We start from the raw sequence: 6,444 nt of genomic DNA on the forward strand, positions 1-6,444 counted from the left end.
CGGGGCGAAGGCACTTGGGCCATCCTGACCCTCGCGAGACTGGGAGAGGGCTGTTGAGCCTAGGCGATTTTTAACCTAAAAAGCCCAGCCAGGTGCGTCCTCTCTTCTCCCGCAGTCAACCTCCACACCTGGAGAGAATAACTTTGTTCTAAAGAATAGCAATCATAGTGCCTACTGTGTACCGCTGCTGCTGCTAGGTCGCGTCAGTTGTGTCCGACTCTGTGCGACCCCAAGGACGGCAGCACACCAGGCTCCCCCGTCCCTGGGATTCTCCAGGCAAGAACACTGGAGTGGCTTGCCATTTCCTTCTGCAATGCATGAAGGTGAAAAGTGAAAGTGAAGTCGCTCAGTCGTGTCCGACTCTTAGCGACCCCATGGCCTCCAGCCTACCAGGCTCCTCCGCCTATGGGATTTTCCAGGCAAGAGTACTTGAGTGGGTTGCCATTGCCTTCTCCGACTGTGTACTAGGTACTACCTAAGTCATCACGTATTTAATTACCCCAACAGTCTTGTATGGTAGGTGCTATTGAAGTTATCCGCATATACAGGTGAGAACGAAACTGAGACACAGAGAGACTCAGTATCTTGCATAAGTAAGGTCAGATGCTCAGTCGTGTCCAACTCTTTACTACCCTATGGACTATAGCCCCCACAGGCTCCTCTGTCCATGGGATTTTTCATGTGAGAATACTGGAGTGGGTTGCCATTTCTTCCTCCGGGGAACTCTTCCTGACCCAGGGATTGAACCTACATCTCCTGCATTGTGGGCGGATTCTTTACCGCTGAACTATTGGGGAACCCCTAAAGTAAGGTTACCCAGGTAGTAAATGGTGAACCTGACATCTGACCCATAACTCTAATGCTAATATAGTCCATGTACTGTTGAAGCCTAGCTTGGAGAATTTTGAGCATTACTTTGCTAACATGTGAGATGAATGCAATTGTGCAGTAGTTTGAACATGCGTTGGCATTGCCTTGCTTTGGGATTGGAATGAAAACTGATCTTTTCCAGTCCTGTGGCCACTGCTGAGTTTTCCAAATTTGCTGACACATTGAATGCAGCACTTTCACAGCATCTTCTTTTATGATTTGAATTAGCTCAACTGGAATTCTATCACCTCCACTAGTTTTGTTCCTAGTGATGCTTTCTAAGGCCCACTTGACCTCACACTCCAGGATGTCTGGCTGTAGGTGAGTGATCACACCATCGTGGTTATCTGGGTCATGAAGATCTTTTTGGTATAGTTCTTCTATGTATTCTTGCCACCTCTTCTTAATATCTTCTGCTTCTGTTAGGTCTGTATCATTTCTGTCCTTTATTGTGCCCATCTTTGCATGAAATCTTCCCTTGATATCTCTAATTTTCTTGAAGAGATCTCCAGTCTTTCCCATTCTGTTGTTTCCCTCTATCCCTTTGCATTGATCACTGAGACTTTCTTATCTCTCTTTATTATTCTTTGGAACTCTGCATTTAGATGGGTATCTCTTTCCTTTTCTCCTTTGCTTTTCACTTCTCTTCTTTTCTCAGCTATTTGTAAAGCCTCCACAGGCTTTTGCCTTTTTGTGTTTCTTTTTCTTAGGGATGGTTTAGATCACTGCCTCCTGTACAGTGTTACGAACCTCTGTCAATAGTTCGTCAGGCACTCTATCAGATCTAATCCCTTGAATCTGTTTGTCACTTCCACTGTGTAATTGTAAGGGATTTGATTTAGGTCATACCTGAATGGTCTAGTGGTTTTCCTTACTTTCTTCAAGTCTGAATTTTGCAATAAGGAGTTTACGAGCTGAGCCACAGTCAACTCCCCATCTTGTTTTTGCTGACTGTATAGAGCTTCTCCATCTTCGGCTGCAAGGAATATAACCAATCTGATTTTGGTACTGACCATATGGTGATGTCCATGTGTAGAGTCGTCTCTTGTGTTTTTGGAAGAGGATGTTTGCTATGACCAGTGCATTCTCTTGACAAAACTCTCTTAGCCTTTGCCCTGCTTCATTTTGTATTCCAAGGCCAAACTTTCTTGTTACTCCAGGTAGCTCTTGACTTCCTACTTTTGCATTCCAATCCCATATGATGAAAAGGACATCTTTTGGGGGTGTTAGTTGTAGAACATCCTGTAGGTCATCATAGAACCATTCAATTTCAGCTTCTTCGGCATTACTGGTTGGGGCATAGACTTGGATTACTGTGACATTAAATGGTTTGCCTTGGAAACAAACAGAGATCATTCTGTCATTTTTGAGACTGCACCCAAGTACTGCATTTTGGACTCTTGTTGACTGTGAGGGCTACTTCATTTTTTCTAAGGGATTCTTGCCTGCAGTAGTAGATATAATGGTCATTTGAATTAAATTCTTCCTGTCCATTTTAGTTCACTGATTCCTAAAATGTCAATGTTCACTCTTGCCATCTCCTGTTTGATCACTTTGATATTTACCTTGATTCATGGACCTAACATTCCAGGTTCCTATGCAATATTGTTATTTACAGCATCTGACTTCACTTCCTTCACCAGTCACATCCAAAACTGGGCATTGTTTTTGCTTTGGCTCAGCTTTTTCATTCTTTCTGGAGTTATTACTCCACTTTTCTCCAGTAGCATATTGGGCACCTACCCAGCTGGGGAGTTCATCTTTCAGTGTTACATCTTTTTTGCCTTTTCATACTGTTCATGGGGTTCTCAAGGCAAGAATACTGAAGTGGCTTGCCATTTCCTTCTCCAGCAGACCACGTTTTGTCAGAATTCTCCATCATGACCTGTCCTTCTTGGGTGGATCTACACGGCATGGCTCATAGTTGCATTGAGTTAGACAAGGCTGTGATCCTTCTGATCAGTTTGGTTAGTTTTCTGTGATTGTGGTTTTTATTCTGTCTGCCCTCTGAGGGATAAGGATAAGAGGCTTGTGGAAGCTTCCTGATGGGAGGCACTGGCTGTGGGGAAATTTGGGTCTTGCTCTGACGGGCCATGTTTGGTAAATCTTTAATCCAATTTTCTGTTGATGGGTGGGGCTATGTTCTATCCCTGTAGTTGGTCCTGAGGCCAAACTATGGCAAGGGTAATGGTAGCAATGGTAGCAGCCTCCTTCAGAAGGCTTTTTGTCAGCATGCTGCAGCATGCTGTTATATTCAATGCCTCTGACCCCAGGGCAGGCCACTGTCAACCCATGCCTCTTCCAGAGAGTCGTGGACACTCACAGGCAAGTCTGGTTCAGTCTCTTTTGGGATCATTGCTTCTTTCTCCTGATCGTGGTTTGCACAATGTTTTGTCTGTGCCCTCCAAGAGTCTGTTTCCCCAGTCCTGTGGAAGTTCTGTAATCATAGTCCACTGGCCTTCAGAGTCAAATTCCCTGGGGGTTCTCAGTCCCTTTGCCAGATCCCCAGGTTGGGAAATCTGCCGGGGGCCCTAGAATTTTCACAACAGTACAAGAACATTTTTGGTATAATTGTTCTCCAGTTTGTGAGTCGTCTGCTTGGTGGCTCTATGGTGGGGCTAATGGCGACCTCCTCCAAGAGGACTTATGCCACACGCTGTGCCTCCCAGGTCTGCTGCAGCCAGAGCCCCTGTCCCCACGGCAGGACACTGCTGACCCGTGCCTCCGCAGGAGACACTCAAACCACAGAGGCAGGTCTGATTCAGTCTCTGTGGGGTCCCTGGGTCCTGGTGTGCACAAGGTTTTATTTGAGCCCTCCAAGCACCTCTGGTGGGTATGGGGTTTGATTCTTAAACACAGTTTTGCCCCTTCTATCATCTTGTTGGGGCTTCTCTTTTACCCTTGGATGTGGGGTATCTTTTTTTGGTGGGATCCAACATTCTCCTGTCAATGGTTGTTCAGCAGTTAGTTGCAATTTTGGAGTTCTTGCAGGAGAAGAGGAGTGCACGTCCGACTCCACCATCTTGAAGGGACGACAGACTGTTTCCAACTAGGGAAAGAAGTATGTCAAGGCTATATATTGTCTTGTCCTGCTTATTTAACTGATATGCACAGTACATCATGTGAAATGCCAGGCTGGATGAAGCACAAGCTGGATTTAAGATTGTCAGGAGAAATATCTGTAATCTCAGATATGAAGATGACACCACCATTATGGCAGGAGGCAAAGAGGAAATAAAGAGCCTCTTGATGGAGGTGAAAGAGGAGAGCAAAAAAGCTGGCTTAAAACTCAACATTCAAAAAAGTAAGATCATGGCATCTGGTCCCATCACTTCATGGCAAATAGATGGGGAAACAATGGAAACAGTGACAGACTTTATTTTCTTGGGCTCCAAAACCACTGTGGACAGTGACTGCAGCCATGAAATTAAAAGATGCTTATTCCTTGGAAGAAAAGCTATGACCAACCTAGACAGCATATTAAAAAGCAGAGACATCACTTTGCCAACAAAGGTCCATCTAGTCAAAGCTATGGTTTTTCCAGTAGTCATGTACAGGTGTGAGAGTTGGACCATGAAGAAAGCTGATTGCTAAAGAATTGATGCTTTTGAACTGTGGTGTTGGAGAAGACTCTTGAGAGTCCCTTGGACTGCAAGAAGATCAAACCAGTCCATCCTAAAGAAAATCAGTCCTGAATATTCATTGGAAGGACTGATGCTGAAGCTGAAGCTCCAATACTTTGGCCACCTCATGCGAAGAACTGACTCATTGGAAAAGACCCTGATGCTGGGAAAGATTGAAGACAGGAGGAGAAGGAGATGACAGAGGATAAGAATGTTGGATGGCATCACTGACTCAATGGACATGAATTTGAGCAAGCTCTGGGAGTTGGTGATGGACAGAGAAGCCTGGCCTGCTGCAGTCCATGGGATCGCAGAGTTGGACATGACTGAGCAACTGAACTGAACTGAATATGTTCCAGCTGTGTATACTAATAACAATAGTGTATTTCATCTATCAATATTTTTTTTAGCATAGCTTTTATTTATTTTTTGCACATACATGTATCCATTCTCCCCAAACCCCCCTCCCATTCAGGCTGGCACGTAGCATTGAGCAGTTCCATGAGTTATATGATAGGTCTTTGTTGGTTATCCATTTTAAATATAGCAGTGTATACATGACCTTCCCAGAGTCCCTAACTATCCCTTCCTCCTGGCAACCATAAGTTCATTTTCTAATTCTGTGAGTCTCTTTCTGTTTTTAAGTTGTTGTTGTTCAGTTGCTAAGTCATGTCCGACTCTTTGGGACCCCGTGGACTGCAGCATGTCAGGCTTCCCTGTCCTTCACCATCTCCCAGAGTGTGCTTAAACTCATGTCCATTGAGTCGGTGGAGCCATCCAACTATCTTATGTTCTGTCATCTCCTTCTCCTCCTGCCTTCAATCTTTCACAGCATCAGAGTCTTTTCCAGTGAGTCAGTTCTTCGCATCAGGTGGCCAAGGTATTGGAGCTTCAGCTTCAGCAACAGTCTTTCCAATGCATATTCAGTATCGATTTCCTTTGGGATGGACGGGTTTGATCTCCTTGCTATCGAAGGGCCTCTCAAGAGTCTTCCCCAGCACCACAGTTGGAAAGCATCAGTTATTTGGCATTCAGCCTTCTGTCGTGGTCCAACTCTTACATCCATACTTGACTACTGGAGAAATCATAGCTTTGACTATATGGACCTTTGTCAGCAAAGTGATGCCTCTGCTTTTTAATATGCTGTCTAGGTTTGTCATAGCTTTTCTTTTTTGTTAGTAAGTTTATTTATATAATTTCTTTGTAGATTCCACATATAAGGATGTCATATTTAACACTTTCTAATAGCAATATGTAATTTCAGTTCCAGTTCCACTGATGCTATGTCTTAGTTTAATTGGCAATACACTTAATTTCCTAGTGTACCATCGTATTGGATTCAGTGAAATTCAATACTAGCAGAGCGCTCTGTAATTATGTGTTGACGAATCTAATCCTTGGAATAACCCTAAAGAGTAGCTGCAGTTGTTATTGTTCCTGTTTTACAGGTGAGGAAGCGGAAGCATAGAGGTTCACAGGGCGGGAACATGGTGGAGCTGGGATTTGAACCCAGGCAGCCTGGCTCTGGAGTGGAAGCCTCCTGCTTTTTATGGCCTCCTAGGGAAGAAATATTGTCCTGCACATCCATCTCTGATACCTACTGTTGATATTGACCAGATTATACCTGAACCAACTTGGAGAGGTGCTGAGTGCTAAAGAATTGATGCTTTTGAATTGGGGTGCTGGAGAAGACTCTTGAGAGTCCCTTGGACTGCAAGGAGATCAAACTAGTCAATCCTAAAGGAAATCAACCCTGAATATTCATTGGAAGGACTGATGCTGAAGCTCCAATACTTGGGCCGCCTGATGTGAAGAGCCGACTCATTGGAAAAGACTCTGATGCTGGGAAAGACTGAGGGCAGAAGGAGAAGGGGGTGACAGAGGATGAGATGGTTGGATGGCATCACCGACTCAATGGACATGAATCTGAGCAAACTCCAGGGGAAAGTGG

This window comes from Ovis canadensis, chromosome 12, assembly GCF_042477335.2.
Source record: "Ovis canadensis isolate MfBH-ARS-UI-01 breed Bighorn chromosome 12, ARS-UI_OviCan_v2, whole genome shotgun sequence".
Lineage (NCBI taxonomy): Eukaryota > Metazoa > Chordata > Mammalia > Artiodactyla > Bovidae > Ovis > Ovis canadensis.